The 12,606-nt window shown below is 36.7% G+C and overlaps 1 long non-coding RNA gene across 3 annotated transcripts in view; it reads right to left on the bottom strand.

Moving 5' to 3' along the window:
• Positions 1–2,859, bottom strand: part of LOC135100532 (uncharacterized) — a 59,902-nt gene extending 57,043 nt beyond the window's left edge. The window contains exon 1 of one of the 3 annotated variants that reach the window (XR_010268774.1): positions 1–2,859. This exon is cut by the window's left edge and continues 614 nt beyond it. This is a non-coding gene — a long non-coding RNA (uncharacterized LOC135100532). The other 2 variants (XR_010268775.1, XR_010268776.1) reach the window with 2 other exon arrangements.
• Positions 2,860–12,606: the final 9,747 nt, after the last annotated feature.

Raw genomic sequence — 12,606 nt, 5'->3', positions numbered from 1 at the left:
CCACTTCATGCAAAATTTCCAAGTTACCTGCTCAAAAAAAAAAAAAAGCCAAAAATAAAAGTCTGGATAAACTTATGTATTCATGTTTGTACTACACATTCTTCCTATAATGGATAAGCAAACAGCTGCACATGTTAAGAAGTTTTCCGAGTGAAGCAAATACACTATAATAAAGAAATCAATGAGCCACAAAGATAGAGGATAGATAGATTTTCTTTGGTAAGCAATAAAAACAATTCAAGTGGAGAAGGATGGGATGGAAGAAATAAACTGAGCAACTTTGAGAAGCTGGTGCGAGAATCTGGTGCTAGTTGTTGCTCGGATCGCAGGTGTGGCGAGGTGGAGGGAGAGGTAAGGGAGTACAAGAGCAGGGCGTACTGGTAGTAAAACAAGCAGGTGAACGGCATTACTTCACAGATGCAGTGACCCACCGACCCCGCCGCCTTGTATCAGTTCTGCCTCCCGCCCCGAGTGGACGCCTCCGCCTTAATCAGCTTTAATGTGATGCAAAATGTGGCTTCTCCTCAACTGTGAAGGTCTTAGCTGGTTCTGAACAAGACTTCCTGCCTCTACTTACTGGCAATCATGGCCCTCATAAAACGAGATGAACCCATTAATATCTTGTTTGTCATTGTAACTATTTTCTTCTTTCTTTTCTTCTACTTCTTTTTTCTTCTATTATTACTACTACTACTGCTGCTGATGTTACTGTTGCTACTACCACTGCTACTACTACTACTACTACTACTACTACTACTACTACTAGGTCTACTACGACCACTACTACTACTACTACTACTACTACTACTACTACTACTTTTCTTTTCTTATTACTTTTATTACTTTTTTATCTTTATTACTATTGTTAAATTTATTCATATTCATATTCATATTCATATTAATATATTAATATTACTAGTAGTAGTAGTAGTAGTAGTAGTAGTAGTAGTAGTAGTAGTAGTAGCTGTGTATATAATTTCCTTATTTATAATTGCATTAGAATATAATTGGTTATTTTTACAAAGGCAAAATTCCCGTCCATGAAATACCGCGGCGTTATAAAAACCACATGAGACGATCGCACAAAAACTGGTCTGGTCGTTTTCAATTCACTTAATTATATTTTGTGGCTTCAAGGCAGTAAACAAAAGTTAGTGACGGAAATAGTCAAGTATCAGTGACAAACATTATACTTATTCACTGTATCGCTCACGTACCGGCTATTTCCTTCTCTCTCTCTCTCTCTCTCTCTCTCTCTCTCTCTCTCTCTCTCTCTCTCTCTCTCTCTCTCTCTCTCTCAGTGACACTTGTGGTACGTCTTGTTTGTGTCCTGACGTGTGATAGGTATCCCAAGGAGAAGCCTGGATTCCTTAATTATGAACGATGAATTGCTGTCCTGGAACTAATCAATATGTACGTAGTAACAATCTCAGGTAAAAAAAACTAACGGATGAACATCCTTAATATATACTTGCAAGGTCGACACAAAAGTTCACTTTAATTTTTTTCCCTCTATTTTTTCCACATATAATTTCATCACCAGTGATCATTATTATCTACTCATGTTTATTCGTATATATTTTTTTTCAATTATAGATTTTCAGACAGTGTCTTCATGCACTTTTTTTTTTTTCAATAACTATTGAACATATCTTCATTCACAACAATTTCAATGTTTTCATGCACTCTTCTTTTTTTTTTTTTTTCCAGACAAGGAAGAGACAGTTCACTGGGAAGGTGCGCCACGTATGTAAGAAAATTCACAGATCAGACTTGCCTTGTGGGAAAAGTAAAATGATAACTTTGCCGTATAATGGCAAGGAAACTTTTTTTTTTTTTTCTAACGGCGTTCAAGACTGACCTTAATTACTGGCCTCAGGTTTTAGAATCCGATCCAAAGACCCACCTCACGTGTAGCTTGCACAGGCATTTAATTAGCGGAGCGCAAAAATTAAAGAAGGGAAAAAACAGTAGTTTCCACACCGGGTTATTCAGGGAAAAGTTTCGACAAAGTTACATGCCGATGCAGAAAGGAACGGGACTGCCACGATATTCTCCACCACTCAAGAAACAAGCTGGGGACGAGAACCACCTCCCGGCACGTCCCGAGGGTCTGTCGGCAGGTAAACACGAGCTAACAAGACCACCTGCAGCACCCGGCAAAACCCTCCTTCCCGGCCGGGAGCGTGCCCCACACTGAGCTTCTCCGACGGGCAGCAGCTGCAGTCATCCCTGTCTCCCCGACCCTCGCCCTCCCACCGCCCTCGACTGCCCCCTCGTCTCTTACCTACCCCAGGCCCCTTTCCCCCGCCCTGCCTCCTCCACCTCTTCCACCACCATCAACACGTCCTCCTCCTTCTCCTCCTCCTCCTCCTCCTTCTCCTCCTCCTCCTGCTACTCCTCCTCCTCTCCTTCCTCCTCCACCTGTATTTGATCACCTTCTTCTGGGCTTCTTGGCTAACTGCACGAGTGTGAGTGTGAGAGAATGAGTGGCGGCGAGGAAGGAGGGGTGAAGGTGTGGGGAGGGGCGGAGGTGTAGGAGGGAAGACTCGCCGAGGATGTATGCCTGTTTACTGGCGGTCAATTATGAATGAGAAGCAAAAAGTGTAAATACATGCAAGACTCTCTAGACACGGAATGTTTGTTCACAGACAGGTGGGCAGAGACGTGCACAAACAGTGGCCATAATAATGTGTATGACTTAATACAGGAATAAAATACAATCATGCATGACCCCAACAAACAAACAGACGTATAAGCAAATGTAAAACTATGCAGTCGAGCAAGTTGGCACCACACATACGTACAGCTTTCTTCTTTAATTCGTTTTTATTTATTTATTTTTTGTGTGTGTGTTAAAACGAGAGAGAGAGAGAGAGAGAGAGAGAGAGAGAGAGAGAGAGAGAGAGAGAGAGAGAGAGAATGCGAGTGTGTGTGTGTGTGTGTGTGTGTGTGTGTGTGTGTGTGTGTATGTGTGCTCATGCGCGGTGAGGCTCAGGTGTGCATGAATTCCTCCAGGCGCGCAGGTGTCTTGGTGTGTTGCTGAGTCAACATCAACTATATTCTAGACGTCACGTGGCGGACTGTTCTTTTTCTTCCCATTCCAACTTACTTGAGCACAAACGTGATCTTGAATATCGTGGATCCCTCTAATGACTTATGAGGAGGAGGTGCGTACGCGTCACTGCTCCATCTCTGCAAAGAGTGCCCTCTACACGTCTTATTTTTTTCATCTTCACTTTGTTAGTAAATTGAGAAGGGGGTCTAAATAGTCGTAGAACACTGTTGCCCAAAAATCTGGATACCACACGAAGTTGGCATGCATATTACTATCTTTTATTTATTTTTTCACCATTTGATTTATAAGAAAATATTCGTATGGACTAGAGGCAAGTGAGTACTCGTACACTTCATTCCGTGCTGTTTTATAGACTAATTTACGAATCAAAGAATTATATCGTTACTAAAAGTAATACATTTTAGAATCTCATATCCAGTGTTTCGGTTTTTTTTTTTGTATATGAGTAGGAACAGTGCCTATGAACAGCCTAAGAAACTCATCCTAAGACAACATTCTGGATAAGAATCTCCTTGGTTTTAACAGTCAGTGCTCTAACTTCTTCATATATATTGAAAAAAAAAAATACATATATACTTATTTCTTTATGGATTTTAACAATGAAAGGTGACATCTGAGCTTTCGCCAGTGCCTCAAAAACTATTCCAGACAACTTTCTGAACACAGATTTCCTTGCTTTTAACAGTCATTTCACTTCTATATATAGTGAAGAAAAAATGTTGCTTCTGCTCCTTTCTTCATGGTTCTCAAGTATGAAAGGTGGCATCTGAGTTTCATTCAGTGCCTCAAAAACTCCACGAAACACAACCTTCTGGAATCTCCCTGGTTTAAATTTCCATCCTTTCAGTGCGGTATGCAACGATTCACAACACTAAAAGCAATATTTAGAATAAATTTAAGCACCTAAATGAAACAAGATAAAAAAGAAAAAAACTTTGCAATTGCTAATGCCTAGAGGAGGCTGTAGGGCAAGAAAAAAAATGTCTCTTTACAGTCAGTGATAGAGGAATGATGCACCAAATAGCAGTGAAAGGGTTATCGGTCAATCGTCCACTTCTAATAAAAATAAAATAAATAAATAAAACAAAATAAATAAATAAATAAATAAATAAATAAAATTAATAAATCAAATGTTGCTTATTACCTTATGATTCCTAATTATAAAAGGTACCATATGAGTCTTTAATCACAAGTAGCAGGCTGATCCACAACCCTACGAACCCCACTCTCCCACGAGACAGAATACTCCTCTCTGGTTTTTGCAGGATCAGGCGAGGAACGTGTTGTTTTTCCTGCTGATTGATGAGTGAGACCAGATACACGAGACTCACACACCTGACGGTCCGTGTTGACTGTTGAGATGTACAGAGCGGGGCCGGGTATTAAATGTTATCGAGGTGTGTGTGTCATCGCCTCTTTCATTGTTTGTATGTTGTTATAGTGCCTGACTTGTAATTGAAGGTAGGTTTTAAAATATTACTTTTAGTTTTCAGGGTTTGAATAAGTGTTATAATCATTGTTATTTGCATAATGTATTTTATTATTATTATTATTATCATTATTATTATTATTATTATTATTATTATTATTATTATTATTATTATTATTAGCAGTAGTAGTAGTAGTAGTAGTAGTAGTAGTACTGCTGCTACTACTACTACTATTACTACTACTGCTATTACTACTGCTACTACTGCTACTACTACAACAACAACTACTACTACTACTACTAAATCATTTATTTATTTATTTATTTATCTATTTATGTGTTTTTTGTTGTTGCAAGTGAAATGTACAAGAAATAAAAATAATCTTCAAAATTGCATTTTCTGCAAATGGACTCCATAAACGATATCAATGCAGCAGCACACACTGATCGAGTACCGCACTATAATGCATTATGATGTAACACAATACTGCCATTGCCGCCATTACTGCAAACTGAAAAATGAAAACATCCCAAAATTTTGCACCTAAAAGAAAAGCAGCTTTATGATAGCAACAACAATAGTAGTAGTAGTAGCAGTAGTAGTAGTAGTAGTAGTAGTAGTAGTAGTAGTAGTAGTAATAGTAGTAGTAGTAGTAGTAGTAGTAGTAGTAGTAGTAGTAGTAGTAGTAGTAGTAGTAGTAGTAGTAATAATAATAATAACAATAATAATAATAATAATAATAATAATAATAATAATAATAATAATAATAATAATAATAATAATACAATAATAAAATAATAACAAAATGATAAAATAATAATAATAATAATAATAATAATAATAATAATAATAATAATAATAATAATAATAATAATAATAATAATAATAATGATAATAATAATAATAATTCATATTCACATGTATGCATCCATACCAAGCTGACCCCTTAAAATTAAGGTCGGGTGGCCGAGAAGAGCAGGAACAGAAATAGCGTAAGAGGTCCCCAGTCATCCCGTTTCTCTCCTGTAGTCACCTCTTAAGAAACGCAAGAAACTCGTAACAATTCTTACAATCCTTTATACGTACTCTAGGTATTTTAAGTTGTAACACCAACGAACTCAACAGCCGGCCTCCTACGAACCTCCATGGCATGAGAACGAAGGTTTAACGAGAGTTAACCGTGCCTCCACTGCTACAAAAGACCGATGCACAGAGCAATGCAGGAAAGAAGAATCATCTGTGTTCTCTGTTTTTTTTTTTTTTTTCTTTTGTTCGATCCATCAAAAACTTGTTAGGTGGAATTATGACCAAACAAAAAAATGTCGTGGTCAACAATATGGAGACGATAGTGGAGACTGACATGAAAGATATGATAATACTTTCACATTTCATTGTCATGAACATAACAAATCTTATGTTCATTAAAGGAAATGGACTCCATGGTCGCTGAGTTACCCTTAAAACAACAAATATAATGTCTTTTGCTATTACATTTATTTTAAAAGATATCTTGGCAATGTTGGAGATCTACCCAAGCAAATGTTAAGTTCCTTTTTGAAAACGTCACTAGGGTTCCTCTAATCATAATGTCTAGAAATTTCCAGCAGACTCCAATACGTGAAATATATTCACACAATAAGATGTGAGCTAACAATGATACTCAGCAATATGTTGTACAGGGATATACCTGCACTATCCGTGATACAGTTAGCGACATAAGGAAAAAAATAATTAATTATTTTTTTTTTTCTGTAATTAAAAATACAAGTTCTTATTTGTTTACGTGAAACATAATACATCTTATATACTGTGCAAGAGAATGTTCCTTATTGATAGGTCAACAAACGAATGGTTCTGAAGAAAGTCTGGCTACTATGATAACGTTGTACGTAAATACTGGAAACCTGCTGCGGGCATCCTTGAGCCATTAAAAATAGATAGCGTCTTTTACCTTAAATACTCACCACCTGGTCATAACACGCTGTACTGTTATGCATTATTCTGCTTAAATTGCTCGGCATAAGAAACAGGATCTTTTCATAATTATCTATCAAATAAAAACCAAAGATGGAATAGTAAATAAACAATGTATTTAACATATTGACATCAATACCCAGTGTTCTAATCCTCACAGCATTTCTGTGTGCCTCTTGAATTATTTTCTAATGTTATCTACTGTCATGTCACAGTTAATTTCGTTGATTTTAATGAATGAAGAGTGAGCTTCATAACACCATTGACTGTGATGGAACAATCCCATAAACTGCTTGCCATAAATAAAATTTATTGGAATTTTCTTTATATGTGTCTTTTTCATGAGTTCTTTTATAATATCTAAGTATAAATATTGTTAATATTTTCGTTTAGAAATTGTGATACAAATTAATGATTTAGTTCAATGGGCTGCAAATGGAAATTATTTAATAGTCTTGAAATAATAAACAGTTATAATAGAGACGCTGGCCAACTGGTCAGCGTTCGAGAGCAATGATCTCTGGACCGAAGTTCGGAGTCCTGGCTGCAAGCTGGCCATTTTTCATGCTATCGCCGAGTGACCGAAGCATACCCACATGCTTCCTTTCAACCCTATCTTCGATGACAACTGCATCGGGGAGCTTTGGGCAGGGCTTTATTTCGTGGCCTTTGATCTGCGTGGGATGTCGGCATGAACCTCTGTAAAGTCGTCACCCAAAACATCTGCCTGCGCTACCACGGGGGGGAGGACAATCAAATAAGTCTCCCCAGATGCAGTGGGCCTATTCTAAGGCTCACAGCAGAAATGCCCATCAGCGTTATAGGCCAAAAACATAAATAAAAAAAAATGTATACTCATCACTATCACCTATTAACTACTTTACGATCCAGGGATGGACGGTGCTGTTCCTAGTTATACGAATTCCATCCACATATCAACATACCAACATATCAGAACATCATCAGAAAACACCAGGAAAGAGAGGTACTGCATGTCTTCTTCATGCATCTCTCTTTCAGTGCATCGACCTGTTACCTAAGAAAAGATATACAGTAACAACGCTTGTACTGAGAAGGTAGAAATAATGAAGATATTGGCCAATTTTCACATTAGTAAGATGGATAGAGTAAGGGTGACTGAGTAGAAAGTTTTGTGCGGGGAGGCTTCGAGGGAAAGGGAGGTATGCAGTTGGGGAGTTCGGAATGGTAACTGTGGAAATACTCGTAGCAGCAAAAAAATAGCAAGAAATACAATACTGCATCGTTGATCCTGAGATTAAATACTGTCAATTAAAGAAGGGGAGTTAATGGGTGAAAAGATTGTGATCTCCCCTTTCTAAGTAAGACTGAGTGAAACCTCTCTCTCTCTCTCTCTCTCTCTCTCTCTCTCTAGGTGCACATTACATATGGGAAAATGAGACCATTGCATAGAGTTAGCAACTGGGAGGGGAAAAATGTGATAGATGACATAGAGTAGCTAACTTCATGAAAGCCGTTTTAGTAAGAGTTGAGGTGTGTGATTTCCACTGTTGAGATTTTAAGAAAAGACAGCCTAAGCATGTTCAGAGTGGGGAGATGATGGTTGAGTATTACTGGAGGGGAAATAATTCCCTGAAGGATTACGGTGAAAATCTAGGAGAACGAAATAAATTTTTGGACGTTAAACAACACAATGTTTGCCCTGCTTCATATATAAATTATTAATTGTTCATAAACTATGTTCTCTGTAACTTCTCTGCGTGATTTATTTAATTTTTGCTATGTTGGGAGTTTGGCAAATGACGCTGAGAAATGTAGGATAGAGTCATCCGACTATACAAGAGCAAGCAGAACAGGAGATTTGGCTGAGAACATTATTTATGAATGATAAGAAAGCGTAAATGATAAGACAGAGACATGTGGTCGTTTACCATTACTGCGTTAAAATGACCATCACAGGAAGGTTGAGATGAAGGTACAAATGACAGACACCACACCGGGAAAACTCAGAAATTAAAGATTTATCCCAGACTCCATCAAAGGCTTTGCATATATCTTAGCAACAGGTAGAGTAAGGTTTCATCGAAATTCCCAAGAGAGGATGATCCAGATTTAATAATGAAATAACTGAATCGTCAGTAGACGACTTACGGGATCCACGCTGATGATCAAAAAGAAGATTGCAAGCAAATACTTGCCTAAGAATCTATCTGTTAGGGTAGATTCAATAGATTTAGAAAGACAGGAAATTAAAGGTTTGTAATTTGAAGGGTTGGAGCGGCTACCATTCATAGGAACAGGCTGTATATAGGCAATCCCCCATCAAGGTGAGATGGGTGCTCATTGACAGAGTCAAAAAGTTTGACAACACATGATACGAGCACGGAAGCACAGTTATGGAAAACAATAAGAGAAACTCATTCACGTTCATAAGGTTAAGACCAGAGAGAGAGTGAAGAAGAAAAATACTTTTAAAAGAAGCTGAAACTTTAAATACATAAAATATGACAGTGGTGACATCTGGATGAAAAAGAAAAGGAAAATTGAAGAGGAAACTGCTAGAGGTATTTCCGCGTAGGTGCCAGAAAACATCAGAAGTATGTCTGGTAAAATTTTTAGATTTCAAAATGATGAAAAATAGCAAGTTATAGGCATGATTTCGGACAGAAATATAAAGGACATGGACTTCACGAGGTAGAACGCTAAGGTACTCTCTGTGAGCAGTATCTAGATCCTGGACAGCTTAAGATCCGCCTCTTCTCCATTTATTATCCAGTGATGGAAATATGAACGTCAAGACATCCCATCACTTGTAACATCTTGACTCATCCACTCTCGCCACAATAATAACTTTACCTTTACCAATATTCACGTCAAAGCCACTCCACTCATACGCTTTCAGAAAGCATTCCACAAATTACGGCATCATGAATAAACGATCAGAAGGGAATGGCGCTTTCAATGGTGAATTATAATGTGTTGACTTTCACAGCCTCCACGAAAGCTGGTTGAATAGCTGAAAGTAATATGTATATCTATTGCAACTACATGTATTCCAGTTAATAGGAGTATATATGTAGAAAATATCAGAGAACTTGGGGAGTCCATTAATACTATAAAAAGGCCTTGAAAATTGTAAGAAGTCAAAAGAAAGTGACGAAAGTAATATTAATCAATAGAAGATAAATATTAATCCTTATAATACAGAAAACTGGTATCAGTCTGCCACACGAAAACGTAAACTGAAGGTCTCCATAAGGATACTCATGACTGTATTGATATACTGTCCCATCCGTTTAATGTCTTAGTATTCTTACAGTATATCAGAAATCTAGTAGGAGCTGTCTCAAGATCTTATTATGATTTAACCAACAATAATGATAATAATAATAGTAATAATAATAATAATAATAATAATAATAATAATAATAATAATAATAATAATAATAATAATAACAATAATAATCATAATAACAATAATAATAATAATAATAATAATAATAATAATAATAATAATAGTAACAATAATAATAATAATAATAATAATAATAATAATAATAATAATAATAATAATGATAATAATAATAATGATAATAATAATAAAAGCAGCAGCACCAGCAGCAGCAGCAGTAATAGTAGTAGTAGTAGTAGTAGCAGTAGTAGTAGTAGTAGTAGTAGTAGTAGTAGTAGTAGTAGTAGCAGTAGTAGCAGTAGTAGTAGTAGTAACTATGGCTTTTCCATTTTCTAGTAACATTTTCAACGAAAGAGGCGTGTCAATAAGATGCTTAGTAATTACTGAAGCCATGATACGCACTCAGCATGAACTAAGAAATATACACGTCGATAGCTAGTTTAGATTTTTATTGTATACGTATTTAATAATCGGAGTCGTCGTGGTCGTGACTTTGCTTTTTTGATGTGTCTAGGCATTCCTTCAGTTTCCAGCTTTCCAGGAACTAATGTAAGTATGTAAACTTTATGTACATCTTGACTGAATGAACCAGGAGTCACTGGCAAGCACTGTGAATGAAAGGAAATACCCTTCCTACTTTATTCCACATGACGGATATTTAAGTTCGGTGTAATGTATGATGAAGTGCTGGAAAGTGTCAGCTCAAAAAAAAAAAAAAAAAATAAATAAATAAATAAAAACCCTGCATGGTATTGTTATAGAATTGAGAGATAATGAGAAACAGGTCATCGTGTGAGAAACACTTAAACTTGAAACACGCAATTATTAATCAAGGTTTTATCAGATCCTCACTCATAGCTTCTCATCACTACACTACATAACTGAAATAAAAATATAGTCTTTACTTTACTCCGCATCGTAAAACACCATGATAATAATAACTTCTATATTCTTTGCAAGAAAAGCTGTTTCCATTCAAATGGCGCAGGCAATGCAAGTACAAATCACTTCTTTTCATATGTATTAAGACGTGGAAAAATAATAAAAAGATAAATAAAATTCATGGTACTTTTTACCAAATTGAACAAACACTGCATAAGCATATTTGATTAATTTATATATTCAGTTAAGAAATGAGAGAGAGAGAGAGAGAGAGAGAGAGAGAGAGAGAGAGAGAGAGAGAGAGAGAGAGAGAGAGAGAGAGAGAGAGAGAGAGAGAGAGAGAGAGAGAGAGAGAGAGAGAGAGAGAGAGAGAGAGAGCTCAAATCAAGTAACACTATCTATTTAAGTTTATTATTTTATATGTATCCTTAACATGTATCTTTGTGGGTTGGAATCTAATTATCAAATATTTAACTTTATGAGATCTCGAATTAGAAAGGTCACCCTTCAAAAATCTAATTTCTTCCTTAGGTGCAACAGAGAAAATGTAAGTCTTTAATGGTAGACAAATTTATATTGAAAACATATATTAGAAAGCAACGAGGCCCTCTCTATCAGAAACTTTCTCAGTGCTGGAAGGAGAAGAATGCAAAGCAAATTGAAGTTACCTACTAATGAAATTATACAAATGGTGCAAAAATGAACAACAAACTGAATCAAGAAACTTACATTTATCTTCGAAGGAAAACACCTAGACATCAATAGAGGAATATATATATATATATATATATATATATATATATATATATATATATATATATATATATATATATATATATATATATATATATATATATACTTTACTCAACGAAATTCCGTCACACTTTCTCCAGCACGTGCGCGCACACTCAATTGCGCGGGCACGCTGACAAACACACACACACACACACACACACACACACACACACACACACACACAAAAGCTGACACGCACAGCACATTTACAATGGAATGAGATATAGACGTAGATAGGAAGGAGAGAGAGAGAGAGAGAGAGAGAGAGAGAGAGAGAGAGAGAGAGAGAGAGAGAGAGAGAGAGAGAGAGAGAGAGAGAGAGGAACAATATCTGACAATTGGAAAGAAAAAATAGATAGGTAGAAAAGAAACGCCTACCAAGCACCTATCCACCTACCCACTCACCCACCCATACACACACACACACACACACACACACACACACACACTATTTCCCCACCCCCTCTGTACATTTTCAGTTTGTTAACTGCCTGAATAATAAACCGTTTATTATTATTATCATTATCATTACACACACACACAGCGACAATGGTGTACGAAAAGTAAAGTGGGAGTGACCAGGATGACATAAACAATGCAGTATCGTCGTCAAGGGGGTTCCCGGTAACTTGTATCTCTAATCAATACTTTCTCAGCCCCTCACCTGCCTTAGCCTCCCCTGGCCCCTCCTAGAGAAACAACACGTCACGGATAATACAACTAAAAAAAACTATAACTAATACTAGAAAGAAAGAAAAAAACATTATTAATTGGAAAACAGAAAAAAAAAGTTAGCATAGTTTAAGTATTGATTTCCCAACTTCGGGGTCCTGGTCACGTGAGGGAATGCATGATCACAGTAGCTAACGGAGAGAGAGAGAGAGAGAGAGAGAGAGAGAGAGAGAGAGAGAGAGAGAGAGAGAGAGAGAGAGAGAGAGAGAGAGAGAGAGAGAGAGAGAGAGAGAGAGAACAACAACCAAGAACAATTTAAACTTCATAAAGAACTTGTCCCTCTAGTAAAGTCAAATGAATACACGGAAGGAAGTAGAGCGGAT

Source organism: Scylla paramamosain, chromosome 5 (assembly GCF_035594125.1).
Source record: "Scylla paramamosain isolate STU-SP2022 chromosome 5, ASM3559412v1, whole genome shotgun sequence".
Taxonomy (NCBI): domain Eukaryota; kingdom Metazoa; phylum Arthropoda; class Malacostraca; order Decapoda; family Portunidae; genus Scylla; species Scylla paramamosain.
This window is presented reverse-complemented; position numbering and strand designations above follow the sequence as displayed.